The 14,895-nt window shown below is 49.1% G+C and overlaps 1 long non-coding RNA gene across 1 annotated transcript; it reads right to left on the bottom strand.

Moving 5' to 3' along the window:
• Positions 1–1,394: 1,394 nt before the first annotated feature.
• On the bottom strand, positions 1,395–12,905 carry LOC114618780. Its single transcript, XR_003711008.1, has 3 exons — positions 12,827–12,905; positions 11,526–11,670; positions 1,395–1,475 (listed from the first exon to the last, which is right to left on the bottom strand). It is a non-coding gene; the product is annotated as an uncharacterized LOC114618780 (long non-coding RNA).
• Between the last annotated feature and the right edge of the window lie 1,990 nt (positions 12,906–14,895).

Genomic DNA, 14,895 nt, shown 5'->3' on the forward strand with positions numbered 1-14,895 from the left:
AGAGAGTATACAGGAAACTGAGAAAATCTGAATAAAGCTTAGACCACATATGAAGACTTTGGTTCCCTGGTTGTGCAGAGTGAGCCATGCTAACACGGAGTATCTGCAGGAACGAGAACCATGTGGGTGTCCAGGAAGCCTCGGATCGGTCTTCACGGCAATTCTGTGACCACAAAACTATCTTTACTTGGGAGAGCTCTTGGGCTGAGTGTGTAGGACAGTTGGAAGTGAGCTTGCTTAGCATGCACAAAGCCCTGGTGTTAAGTACCAAGTAGGTGCCACAGGCTAGTAAACCTGATGCTCGGGGGACGGAAACAAGAGGATCAGAAGTTCAGGGTCCATCTTGGCTGCATAGCAAGTTCAAGGCCAGCATGAGGTTCACCAGACTATCTCCACGATAAGGGGAGCGATTCAAAGTTTAAATAAGGGTTTGGAAAAGCCAAGCTTGGTAACACAATGTAGTCTCAGTCCTGAGAAGATGGAGCCATCTTCTGGAGCTCAAGGGCCAGTCAGCCTATCCAAATCAGTAAGCTCCAGGTTCAGTGAGAGACTGAGTAAAGTTGGAGAGACACGTAGCATTGACTTCTGGCTTTGGCAACACCCCTTCACTCACACATGCTCGAAGACATATAAATGTGTACATACACTACACACACACACACACACACACACACACACACACAGAGAGAGAGTTAATATAAACATGAAAGCTGGGCAGTGGTGGCACACGCCTTTAATCCCAGCACTTGGGAGGCAGAGACAGGCGGATTTCTGAGTTCGAGGCCAGCCTGGTCTACAGAGTGAGTTCCAGGACAGCCCGGGCTACACAGAAAAACCTTGTCTCGAAAAACCAAAAAAATAAAAAATAAAAAATAAAAAAATAAACATGAAAAAGGAATCCAATCAGGTCTCTACAGCAATGTCACATGGTTAAGAAATGTATTCTTACACAACCTTGAACTTCAAAAGGCACCCGGGGTCCAGATGGTTGTAAGACTCAAATATGCATTCTCCACTTCTTAAAAGGAGACTAAGAACACAATGGTGGTGGATATTTACACACTCTTGAAAGAAATAAGCATCACTCCAATTTGCCCACCCAAGAGGTAATACTCTGTGCCAACAGGAAAAACAAGCACAGCCGCTAACACAAACCAGCCCGCCTCCTGCTCCCTGGGTTCCAGGCCCTACACGGTACATTAGATTAACTCATTTAATCTCCACAAGGAGCCTACACGTAGCAGTGCTGTCCCCAATTAGAGATGACAAATGAAGGTCTGGCAGGAGAAAGACAGCTGTGTAGTTAGGCGGTAACGGAGACAGGGAGACAGGGAGCATCTGCTCCTAGTTCACAACGGCAGCGGGCACACCACAGAGCAGGAGAGCAAACGTGGGTCCGTATCTTTTCTGACAGCGAGGTGTACATTCTCTCAACAAGAAGGCAACGGACTCCTCCACAGACAGAAAGGCCATTCCTGTGAGACAGACACATAGCACATGGTCATACCTCTGAAGCACAGTTCCACCTCTCCAGCTACCAGAGCAAAACCAGCTCCATGTTTGCCTGTCAATCCAGCTGGCATTCAAGAGATCTGGTCCCCACACTTGTAGGCTGCCTTCTGCAGGAAACAGATCCTGGTTAAGGTTCAAAACCCAGGATGCTTATTGGGCATCCTTCCCCACCATCAACAACCGTGGAAGGAGGGGCAGAGGACAGAGAGGAGAAATATCACCCCAAACCCCCAGGAAGCCCTGCCACTTACACAGGACTGGCTGACCTCCACTGCCCAGGGAGCCCTGTCCTGTTGTTTGTGATGTTTTGTTGACATGGGGTCTCTCTATGTGGCCTAGCTGTTCTTGAACTCAATGTGTAGGCCAGACTGGCTTTGAACTCACAGAAATTCACCCTCCTCTGCCTCCTGAACACTCAAGTTAAAGGCATGCACTAGCCTACCCAGCTCTTCCCATTTTTTCCTTCTTTTTTTTTATTGGATATTTTATTTACATTTCAGATGTGATCCCCTTTCCCCATTTCCCCCACCCACCCAGAAACCCCCTATCCCATCCCCCCTCCTCCTGCTTCTATAAGGATGTGCCCCTCCCACCCACTCCCACCTCCCCGCCCCCGATTCCCCCCATACTGGGGCATCCAGCCTTCACGGGACCAAGGACCTCCTATCCCACCTATGCTCAACAAGGCCATCCTCCCTACATATACAGCTGGAGCCATGGGTCCCTCCCTATGTGCTCTCAGGCTGGTGGTTTAGACTCTGGGAGCTCTGGTTGGTTGGTATTGTTGCTCTCCCCATGGGGCCACAAACCCCTTCAGCTCCTTCAGTCTTCTCTCTCACTCTTCCATTGGAAACCCCTTGATCAGTTCAATGGTTAGCTGTGAGCATCTGCCTCTGTATATATCAGGCTCTGGCAGACCTCTAAGGGGACAGCTATATCAGGATCCTGTCAGCATGCACTTCCTGGCATCCACATCAGCGTCTGCCTTTGGTGACGCACATGGGATGGATACCCAGGTAGAACAGTCTCTGGATGGCCCCTCCTTCAGTTTCTGTCCCACACTTTGTCTCCATATTTGCTACCATGAGTATTTTGTTACTCCTTCTAAGAAGGACCATTCTCAACAATAAAAGAACCTCTGGGGGAATCACCATCTCTGACCTCAAGCTGTACTACAGAGCAATAGTGATAAAAACTGCATGGTATTGGTACAGAGACAGGCAGGAAGATCAATGGAATAGAATTGAAGACCCAGAAATGAACCCACACCCCTATGGTCACTTGATCTTTGACAAAGGAGCTAAAACTGTCCAGTGGAAAAAGGACAGCATTTTCAACAAATGGTGCTGGTTCAACTGGAGGTCAACATGTAGAAGAATGCAAATTGATCCATTCTTATCTCCTTGTACAAAGCTCAAGTCCAAGTGGATACAGGACCTCCACATAAAACCAGATACACTGAAACTAATAGAAGAGAAGGTGGGGAAGAACCTCAAATACTTGGGCACAGGGGAAATGTTCCTGAACAGAACACCAATGGCTTATGATCTAAGAGCAAGAACTGACAAATGGGACCTCATAAAATTGCAAAGCTTCTGTAAGGCAAAGAACACTGTCAATAGGACAAAATGGCAACCAACAGATTGGGAAAAGATCTTTACCAATCCTATATCCGATAGAGGGCTAATATCCAAGGTATATAAAGAACTCAAGAAATTAGACTCCAGACAACCAAATAACCCTATTAAAAATGGGGTACAGAGCTAAACAAAGAATTTTCAACTGAGGAACTCGAATGGCTGGGAAACAACTAAAGAAATGTTCAACATACTTAGTCATCAGGGAAATGGAAATCAAAACAACCCTGAGATTCCACCCCACACCAGTCAGAATGACTAAGATCAAAAACTTAGGTGATAGTAGGTGCTGGCGAGGATGTGAAGAAAGAGAAACACTCCTCCATTGTTGGTGGGATTGCAAGCTGGTATCACCACTGTGGAAATCAGTCTGGCGCTTCCTCAGAAAACTGGACATAGCATTACTTGAGGACCCAGCTATACCACTACTGGACATACACCCAGAAGATGCTCCAACATATAACAAGGACACATGTTCCACTATGTTCATAGCAGCCTTATTTAGAATAGTCAGAAACTGGAAAGAACCCAGATGGCCTTCAACTGAGAAATGGATACAGAAAATGTGGTACATTTATTTACACAATGGAGGATTACTCAGCTTTTTGTTTTTTTGTTTTTTTTTTTTTTTTCGAGACAGGGTTTCTCTGTGTAGCCCTGGCTGTCCTGCCACTCACTCTGTAGACCAGGCTAGCCTCGAACTCAGAGATCCACCTGCCTCTGCCTCCCAAGTGCTGGGATTAAAGGCATGCACCACCACTGCCCGGCTACTCAGCTATTAAAAACAATGACTTCATGAAATTCTTAGGCAAATGGATGGAACTAGAAAATATCATCCTGAGTGAAGTAACTCAGTCACAAAAAAACATACATGGTATGCACTCACTGATAAGTGAATATTAGCACAAACCCTCACAAAACCTAAGATACAACTCACAAAGCATAGGAAGCTCATGAAGAAGGAAGATCAAAGTGTGGGTGCTTCTTCCTGTTTTTGTTTTTGTTTTTAATGTTTTTAGCCATAGCTCAGACTAGGGGTTCACAAACCTTGGTATCTGTCATTATTGGGGGGGGGGGAACCTTAAAAAAAAATGTGCTGAGTCACATGACCAGCCCACTGACTTTTTAAAGTTCTTTAGTAAACTCAATCCTCTGAAGAGATTCTAAATGCTTGTTTGTTTGTTTTAAGTGTGTATTGGGACCTGTGTGATCAAAATTGTAGTCACAAGGCTGTCCCCTGGTCTGAGAGGAGCCACAAGGGGCCAATGCTCAGGTGCTGCTTTAATGGAAGCAGGTGACAGGAGTCATGGACAACAGGTGGCAACTTAGCAACACCTCAACATCTTCCGTGTGCGTGTGTGTGCATGAGTATGTGTGCATGCATGCATGTGTGCGCCTGCATGTGTGTATGTGTGTACATGTGTGTGTATGTGTGTATGTGCATTCGTGTGTGTGCATGCGTGTGTGTACGTGTGTGCATGCGTGTGTGTGCATGTGTGCACATGTATGTGTGCACCTGTATGTGTGTATGTGTGTATGTGTGTATGTCCGTGTGTGTGCATGCGTGTGTGTGCATATGTGTGTGTGTGTGTGTGTGTGTGTGTTGAGGGTGAGGAACACCACAGGAATGCTCAGCTTGAGCCCGGCCACCTGCAGATCGCAGAAGCATCCGTCATTTCCCTGCTCAGCTTTCAAGGGTGAGAGGAGGGAACAGAAGCTGGAATGAAGGCTCCGCCCCCTCCAAAAGCAAACGCTAGCACTAACTAGCTGCCTTGAAGGAACTTGGTGACCTTTGGAGTAGAGCCCCTGAGGAGAAGCTGTCAGCAGCAGCAGCCAGGGCCCTGCAGCAAGCCAGCTGAGAGGAAAAACACCTCCCACGTTAGTCTTCATACCTGCTTTGTAGGAGTGTGTCTTACCTAGGGTTTCTATTGCTTCGACGAAACACCATGATCAAAAAGCATATTGGGGAGGAAAGGGTTTATTTGGCTTACCCTTCCATATCACTGTTGACCATCCAAAGAAGTCAGGACTGGAACTCAAAGCAGGACCCTGGAAGCAGAAGCTGATGCAGAGGCCGTGGAGAGGTGCTGTTCATTGACTTGCTTCCCCATGGCTTATTCACCCTGCTTTCTTATAGAACCCAGGGCCACCAGCCCAGGGATGGCACTACCTGCCATGGGCTAGGCCCGCCCCCATCAATCACTAATTGAGAAAATACCCTATAGCCGGATTTTACAAAGGCATTTTCTCAAGGGGATGTTCTCTCCTTTCAGATGACTCTAGCTCGTGTTAAGTTGAGATAAAACCACCAGCACAGAGCCAGACGCTAGGAGTACCCACAGGCCTCAACAGCACAGTGGCTTGTCCTTGATGTCTGTACAGCAGAAAGAAATTGGACTTTGCATCCAGGAGACAAGGGGCCAAATTCCAGTGTCACCGACCTCTTAAGAGGGTCTAATCTTAGCCTACAACACAGTTGTGTTTTAGTTTCCCACCAGGAGTGTCCCAAACTTAATAGCATTAAGCCTGCAGACAATAGTTCCACTCCTAAGGTGGTCAGGATCCCCTACCACAGCAGGACACTAGTTACCATGTGGCTGAGTTGTCTCAGAGAATAACAGGTCACCCACACAGGCATCCAGGTCTCTGCACCCTACCTGGTTTCTGGAGATCTACTGTAACACTGGGGACCCTGTCGCTGAATTTCTCACTAAAGCCCTGACTTCAGCTAAAATCACTTTGTTGCCATTCCAGCTCTGTCTGCCCAGCTGCTTGGCTTACAAGCAGATCACTCCAGTATTTAGACACACTCCCCTTTTCTGGCTGGTGCGCGGATCAAAATAATAATAAAAGCCTCAGTCTGCAAGAGGCGGAAGGAGAGGAACTGGCAGGTTTGTTATCACAGCGTTCCTCCCAGGTAAACAAAACTAATAATATCTGCTTAATTAACGAGCGCCAAATTGCCTGTGAGGCCTCACCTCCAAGGATTTCTAAGCAGCCTACACCCACTCACCCTTTTCAGAGAGTGCTGCCAATAACCAGAAGAGGCAGATAGAACTGGGCATCTAAGATGCAGTTGCTCCAGGTGCACACAGAAGCCATGTGCTCATGGCTTCTTCAGTCAGCTCATACCTCACCAGCTCACCAGCGCACCAGCGCCGTTTATCCTCTATACCGGCTCCTTTTGGCTGCTTTGTAAGCCACCCCCAAAACAAAGTAGCTTAAAATGGCAAGTCACCATCTCCAGTACAGTTAGTCAGTGTCTAAGGGTCGTCAACCACCCAGCTGCCCTGGTGCTGCCTGTAACTGGAGACTATGGCTGGGGTGTTGGCCAAGAACCCACTCATGGCCTGCACTACCTCCTGAGGGCGGGGCTAGGCTGTAAACTCTCCTGGGGGCGGGGCTAGGCTGAAAACCCAGGTTGAGAATGATGGAAGCTCCTCCCCATTTTGTGCGCAGCTCAGTGCCAGTGAGGTTACTACTCCCCGTTCCTGGGCCTGTCCAGGTCAGGAGAGAGGAGCAGACGCCTCACCTCTTGACACAGTGAACGAGCTAGAGCTCTATCCCATCCCCTGTGTAGCTTTTTTAGCTCCGAAAAATGAGCAGGCACTCCCAGACACTAGGCTTATTTCTGCCCTTCTCTCTTTCCACAGGGGAACAGACGGAGGCTGAGATCCGCGCGCAGCAGCCTTGGGCTGCAGGGAAGGAGGATCGGTGGAGATATGGTCTTAGGAGAAGGAGCGTGACGCTCAGCGGTGCTAAGACAGGGCTATGCGGCCAGGCTCCCAAAGAAAGCTCAGTGAGCGCCTTTGTTTTCCTTTAGTAGCTGGGCCTGGTTCGGAGTCACTGAACTCATGTGTATCCTCAGCACTGAAGGGCAGCTTTGGGTCGGTTCTGAGCTGAGCCTGGACAGAGAGATGCCTGTGATGCTGGCCGTATAGCTCAAGGGAGAGTCCATATCTCGGTGCAGGTACTACAGGCAGAAACAGGTCTTCCTCCTGGACACAGCAGCAACTATGAAAGGGACTAATAGGAAAGCAACACAGTCAGGTTTTAAGTCAGTTGGGTGGCTCTGGCTGCTAAGGACAGTGTCACTGGAGGAAAATGGAGTGGATATTTCCCACCATGCTGGAGCTGGAACCCAGGCCTGGTGCACGCTAGACAAGCGCAGTACCACTTAGCTGCATCTCTCGCTCGGAAGCAATGAACGTTGAGGAGAGTATGGTGGGCACTTGGAAAGCTTCAGATCCTGAGCCCAAGAAGCTCCCCCGGGGCACCAGATTCAACGTTTAAAGGCTCTCGCCACCCACACTTGAAATGTAATTCTTTTGTGCTAGAAGATTAAGATGTATTTGGAAGGGTTTTGTTTTGTTTCTGCAATTCTTCAGCTGCAAAACCTGTCTCTACTGCAATTTAGTGAAAGTCACCGAGCATGCCAGAGGACTCACTCCTTGACATCGTGTTGCGGAACCAGGGTCCAGCCGGAATCCCATGCCACACCTATAAGGGTCCCAGGCTATGGACATCCCAGGCCTGCATCCCACCTCCACCCATGATGTTTCTTCTATAGCCCAGTGAGCCAGCCCCGTGCTCTGTCCCTGGCCACCCAGGAGCGAGGTCAGCCTAGAGTCTGAAGAAAGACTTGAGGTTTGGGATGGAAGAATTCCAGGGTCTTAGATCTGAGTCAGGTAACAGGATGACCTCCGAGTAAGGTCCCAGATAAGCTGAAAGTGGTGGATCGGAGTGGAACCCTGGCGTAACCCCTGGAAACATCAGGCTTAAGGGCGCAAAGTAAGAAGACCATTTCAAAGGTACAGACTGCTTTACATTGTTGCTTTGAGCGGTTAATGTGACAGACCTAACCCCAGCTCACTGTCTGTTTTCTGATTCCTGACTGCTGCAAAGGCCCCTGAGACACTCATTCATCTTTGCCTGATGGATCTGGTGGCTTAGCTGGGACACCAGCAGGGACACTGCTTTCCTGGTGAGGGGTGGGAGCTAACAGCTGAGCCAGTGCCATGAGGGCTTTGCCAAATGCAGTCCAGAACGCTCCTGCATCCAAACTGTCTGCCTTCCTGATCGGGCACAAGGCGTTCAGGAGAATATGCCATCTCCTTCTGCTCCTGGTCCCCTGCTGTCAGGCAAAGGGAGAGGCAGGCTCTGAGCCACCCTAGCAGGAGTGCTCTGGGCTGGCTGCCAAGCTGGACAACAGGGACACACACTCCTGGCTGCCCTTCGGCTTGCCTTACCTTCCTAGATGGGCAGCCTATGATTCACCACTTCCCTGGCTGTCATCACGCGTGAGATATCCTTTCTGCCTCCAATTTTCTCACTTCTGGGAAACCTCTCGGCAGCCCAGATTCACGACTTTGAACTTTTCTGAGACTCCAGCTCCAGAGCGTTGGGACCGACCTATTTTCTTACCATCCTGGTCCCCTGCTGCACTCCGGATGCAATTCCATCCTTCAGGTTTCCCCCCCACACTTTAACTGCATAGCTCTTCTCTCTCAATCCCCACACAGTAAAGAATCTGACCTAAGGTGTCTCAGTCAGTAAAGCACCCACTGTGAGGAGCCAGGACCTAAATTTCTATCCCCAGGTGAAAACTGGACGCCTTGACACATGCCCGTAACCCCAGCACAGACTGGGTTCAGGGAGAAGACAGTCAGAGCAGCTGATGAGCTCTGGCCTCAATGAGAGACCTTGTCAGAAAAAAACAAGATGAAAAGCAAATAAGAAAGGTACGTGATGTCCATGTCTGGCCTCCACACACATATGTACACTCCAGGGTACGAGTGAGCACGCGCAAAGCATGCGTGCACAGAGCACCCATGCACAAAGCGTGCATGCACATACACAGTAGACACACGAAAAACAAAGACGTAAACATAGAACCAAACTGCAAAGAATTGCATCAGAGAAAGAACCTGCCAGAAATCTCCATTTCTACAGACATTCATCTAGATGCACCTTCGAACCTCTCTCCTCCGGCAGCTACCTCTCCCACACTCAGCAGGTACCGCCTTCTCCCTACCCTCTCCCCTACCCACTCCTCACTGTCCTGCAATCCGGTGGCACTTGCTGCCTCTCGTGGATGTAACGAAGCCCCTTTGTAGGGCTGGTTCTGCTGCTAAGGTCCTGTTTCCCAGTTGGTTCATGATCGATCAATAAAGATGCCAGGGGCCAATTGCTGGAGAGAGAGAGAGAGATATCCCCGGAGGCAGGCTAAGAGATACAAGGAAGGAAGGGAGATTTTGGAGGGAGAAGAGGTGACCAGCTATGTAAGATCTTGGGTGGAGCAACCATAACTAAGCAGAGGGCAGAATAAGAGGTCCTGAACTAGGAGAACAGGAAAGGGCACGCTAGCCGTGGCAGATTAAAAGTGCCCAGCAATTGAGCCAATAAGGCAGGTTGAAAGTAAGTTGTGTGTGTGTGTGTGTGTGTGTGTGTGTGTGTGCATGTTTCATATGAGGATCTTAGAGAACCTGGGCAGGGATGTTAGAGTGGTTCGCCCAGAGCTTGAAGCGGGGTAGTAAAAACTATACACAATACACCCCTTGGGACAAAGGGAATCATGAACTCCTCAAACAAAAGATTCCTAGTGGGCTTGTCCTGGTCATGTGACTTTGAACCTGGTCTTATATCTTACAGCCTCCAGAAGGAAACACCCTGCCAAGTGAAGGAAGGCCCTCTCCATGAACGGTTGAGTTTATTTGGGTTACTTATGGGAACATGGGTAACTCTCAGGCAGTTGTATCACGATAGCATGGGTGGTGACTCAGGAAAGATGTGTCCTGGGGTTCATGCCATAACTTGCAGCCCACCCCACCACTGAAGAATCTACTTTCCCCAGCATGTATTTTTTTATAGAACCTTGGGGTTTTGTGAGTCTTACATTTCTTGATCATGAGCCTTCCCTCTTCCCCTCAGGGATTGTTTCGGTACAAAGGAATAAAATGTCACATAACAGAACTAAACTGTTTCCATCCCAAGTCCCAGTGCCTCAAATAGTGACTTCATTTGGATAATGAATCTTCTCAGTAATTAAGGTAGTGTGGTTGTGGGGGTCAGAGAAAGCCATGTGGTTAATATTCTTGTATAAAGAATAGACAGGAGATCACGGAGCGGGGCTGATGAGAGCCCCCTAGGGAGATGACCAGTATGAGCCGGAGAGAGGGGCTTGGCACTGACCTTGCCTCATAGCCTCCAGAAGGAGTAAGTCTGTCCACGCCTGGCTCTTGGACACCAAGAGCCCACCTCCAAAGCCTGAGACAACCATGGCTTGCTGTTGAGATTCAGCTATGGCAGCCCAGGGACCAAAGCCACACATCCTGCTACGTTTCTAATGGGAGAGTCACATGGAGCACTGGCCGGAGGACCAGTGCTCTTGAGTCCTCTCTTACATGGGCAGTCATTAAGAACTGACTGCATCTGCCCCATGCTTACATACTAGGCTAGATGCCAGGGCACTGACTTCTATGAGCCCTCTCTTCCTCTCTTTACACGAGACACCACCCCACATCCATGTCAGTGGAATCCACTTTAGATAGTGGAAAATCAGTAAGCACACAGTAGGTCTAACAAAGGCCTAATGAATGGACTTCATAGGGGTTTATGATAGCTCCAAGTTTGTCCATGTACAAGTCTGTGCACGGATGTGGGCGAGAAATATTTTAGTTTTCAGAAATACCCCCCCCAACAAAACTAATCGTCATTGGAGTCCAAAATAGTTCCCTATATTTTCCGCTGTGAAGAGCTGCCCCTGGTCTGTAGGGCACAGAACCGTGAGCCTGAGTGATGGCTCTCATCAGCTTCCACAGGCTTGGCCCACCTTCCATGGGTGTAGATCATGGCTCTGAAATACAGTTTGAAGTGAGGTAAAACTTCCTGAGTGTAGCCAGCTGCATGTAAAGGCATCTCTTAAGGATTAACAGGCAGATTAGCAGTGAGTGCGTTACATCATTCCAAGCTGGACTTTTGGAAGCCCTCTGTTGTGAGGTAGAGAGGTGAGGGAGGGGGAGGGAAAGAAAAGGAAGGGAGGAAGGATGGAAAGAGAAGGGGGGAGGGAAGGAGGAAAAGGAGGGAGAGGAAGGAGGAGGAGGGAGGCTGAGAGGGAGGGAAACATACCACACTGAGGAAAAATTTAGTCTCAACAGTGTGTGTGGACAGTGTGCTGCTCCTCCTCAGAAGGACTGTAGCACAAGAAGTCACAAATGGCAATGCTGTTTTGCCCTTACCCATGATGAATGATTTCAGAGGCCAAGTGTCTCTGTGAAAATCCCCCGGGCATATGCGCCCTTTTATCTTCATGCCACTGTGCTTCTTGAGGGGCTGAAGAAACTGGGGTGAATTAGCAGCTGGCTGGAGCATCCTGACCTTTGAGAGATGAGGAGAGGCATGCTTCTAGGTTCCATGGAGACACGGGATAGACTTGCTGAGTATCCTGTATCTTGCGGGAGTGTAGGAAGGAGCGGTCCTGTGCATGTAAGGTGCAGTCCTGACATTCATGTCACACCGTCATCTAATGAGAGACCACAGAAGACACGGTACTAGGCTGGGTAAAGCTGGAGGTCCCCACAAGGGTAAGAGATTGAGAGGGGACTGAGATTCATCAGGAGCCACCTTTGTCCTTCATCCTCACAGTCACCTGTAAAGAAGTTGCTTAAGAAGCTTACTTGGTACTCAAGAAGTTTACTTGATGTCTTAGTTAGGGTTGTACTGCTATAAACAGACACCATGACCAAGGCAACTCTTATAAGGACAACATTTATTTGGGGCTGGCTTACAGGTTCAGAGGTTCAGTCCATTATTGTTAAAGCTGGAGCATGGCAGCATCCAGGCAGGCATGATACAGGCAGAGCTAAGAGTTCTACATCTTCATCTGAAGTATGCTGGCATATACTGGCTTCCAGGCAACTAGGATAAGGGTCTTATAGCCCACACCCACAGTGACACACATACCTCAACAGGGCCACACCTTCTAATAGTGCCACTCCCTGGGCTGAGCATATACAAACCATCATACTTGGGTACCAGGATTATATCTGCGGGATAGTATGCCCAGCCCCTGACTTCTTGTTGGTGACCTTTGAGAGCCTGCCCTTAGTGTTTCTTCCTGTACCTTTCTGTCACTGACTGCCTTGGGAACTAATGAGGATTCTGAGCCCCAAGGTGATTAAGTAAAAAAGACCCAGCTAGTGCTTTAGTCAAAACAGGGGTGGGTAGGACTGGGGAGATTGCTCAGTGGTTAGAGCACTTGCCACACAGGCGCAAGGACCAGATTCAGACCCCCAGGACCACATACTTGCTGGGTGAGAAAGGCAGCTGCCTGTATGTAGTTCCAGCTTTGGAAAGCAGAGATGGGATCCCTGTAACCCCCTCTGACTAGCAAGACTAGCCGAACTCGTGAGTTCTGAGTTCAGCTGAGAGGCCCTAAGTCAATGAGTAAGATAGAAGAGCAAGGTGGGTGATTTCTGACATCAGCCTTGCACCTCTGCATACAGGGGCGCACACATGCACACATGCACACGCACGTGCAAACATACACACACTGAAGATACGACAAAGAATGGACGAGTGGGTGAAAGCGGCTCTAGTATCAACAGGACCGAGGGACACTCCAAGGAGTCCTTGGTCACTTACCAGAGCTTGTGGAATGTCTGACGTCTTGTTCTTACCTAGAATTTTACTCGGATTAGCACAGCTCCTCAGAAACTCAGCCTGAACGACGTCCATCCACCGTAAAATTGAAAGAGAAAGTTACAACACTGTGTGTTCCATGGTGAACATTCTCCTACGTGGAGACAATGGAAAGGACCACTCAGCACCTCTCCCCCACAACTCGGATGCTGGAACAGACTCAAGGCTATCTCTCTTCGGCTCCCCAGACCAGGAGTAACCTGGAAGAGAACCCTGTACCACAGAGCGGGGGCCTGCTCTCAGTCTTCCCAGGAGCAGTCGGGTTTCCACACGACATGGACAGCCCAGAGGACTGGAAGTTGGGTGTGAAACATGTGCAGCCAGTTTCAAGTCCACCAAGATGGAGAATTTCCTCCTAAATCAAGTCTGTGGCCAAGGCTCTGGTTTCCACGCCACTGTTGTCTTGACATTTGGTGACCGCAAGAGATGTCAGGACAAGTTACATCACTTCCCTTTTGCCTGAATATAGATATTTCTATATTTCTCCCCCTGCAGTACTGCTGACTTTGGGGCTGGGAGGATACTTCCTGGTAGGGGCCATCCTGCAAACTATGGGAAGTTGTGGGGTGACCCTGGTCTCTATCCATGGGAGGGTAACACCAACTCACCCACCCAGTTGTGACAACCCAAAAATGTCTCTAGACATTGCCCAATGGACCCCAGAGGGCAAAGTTGCCCATCGTAAGAACCATTCCTTTAAAGAGCTTGAAACTGAGTCCACACATAAACCAGAGTCTGCCGATTTCAAATGTGCCAGTTTGCCACACCCTCCTCACTGGCCCCAGGTTACTCTCTTGCAGAGGCCCCTTGAGACCCAGTTACAGTCTTTTAGCCACGCTTTAGACCCTAAACAAGAACCTACAGGAAATGCCCTCCTGAGCTCTCTCTGGCTCAGGCTAGCTTAGGACCAAGGGATGCCCTGGGAAGGGAAAAGATGGGAAGGGAGGGCTACTGTAGCACCATTTGCCCGGACTACCCACCACACTTCATTCTGATGCCCCACTTGACAAGCCAGGCAGCCCTGACTGCCCAGCAGGTGGCGCCTTGACTGGCAGTGTTGCACACTTTACTCCATTCCCCTGATGTGTCTGACCCATGCAGGCCTGAATCCACAGACCCTTCATTAACTTATTCCCAATTAAACCCTTGTGACAGTGCCATCTGTTTCCTGCCTGTTAAAGCCAATAACGGCAAACTTGGGATGAACAGTGAAATCTTCCCTTCCCTGGAGGGAAGCCCTTGAACACACCACAGCTCTTTATCAAGGTTTCCCACCCAGCAAGCTTTCTGCTGTCCTCACTTGAGTGGCACCCCACCTCTACAGCCTTCTAATCTGGGGTGCTAATGCTCTTAAGGTGTTCTTTCTCCACCTCGGGTTATTTCTGTCCACTTTATCTTCTCCGCTGGACTTAGGGATTTGGGATGAGACCAGGAAGGGATTGTATCTCACCCTATTTACCTGAAAAATTCTTTTGTTTCCCATTTTTTCATCAACACCTTTTTTTATGGTAGTTCTAGGAAGAGTCTGTGAGACTCCCGGCTTTTTAGAGTCCCTGGGATTTATCCTTTTGGTTTTCAGAGTCTGTTCCCCAAGCTCATACCTGCACCTCTGAGTGCTGTGAGTCCCTGTCCATTCCAGAAAACCCCTGGCCTGGGAGGAGTTGATAATATGGAGAGAGGGAGGCCTATAGTTCCCTTGAAGGCTGAAGAAGACAATTCCTAATAGGAGTAGCCTGGGAAGCAGGGCAAACCCACACTGATGGGGGCATTTTCAAAACCTCTTCTCGCTCAGCCTGACAGGGTTCTCTGGGTACCCTGGGCTCTTACATCTTACTTTGAGGTTTTCCTTGGACTGCTCAGAGCTAAACAAGACCTCCTCTATCCAATCACTGTCCACTTGTTGAAGAGCAAATTTACTAAGCAGGCTTGGGTGCCAGCCACTGGGGTCAGCTCTCCTCACTGGTGGATAATTGATTCAATGTACTCTCACTTAAATCCACCCCCCAAACCCACAGGCAATTTTATAGCAGAGGGAGCTAGAGACGTA

This window comes from Grammomys surdaster, unplaced genomic scaffold (assembly GCF_004785775.1).
Source record: "Grammomys surdaster isolate TR1022 unplaced genomic scaffold, NIH_TR_1.0 144, whole genome shotgun sequence".
NCBI classification, from domain to species: Eukaryota; Metazoa; Chordata; class Mammalia; order Rodentia; family Muridae; genus Grammomys; species Grammomys surdaster.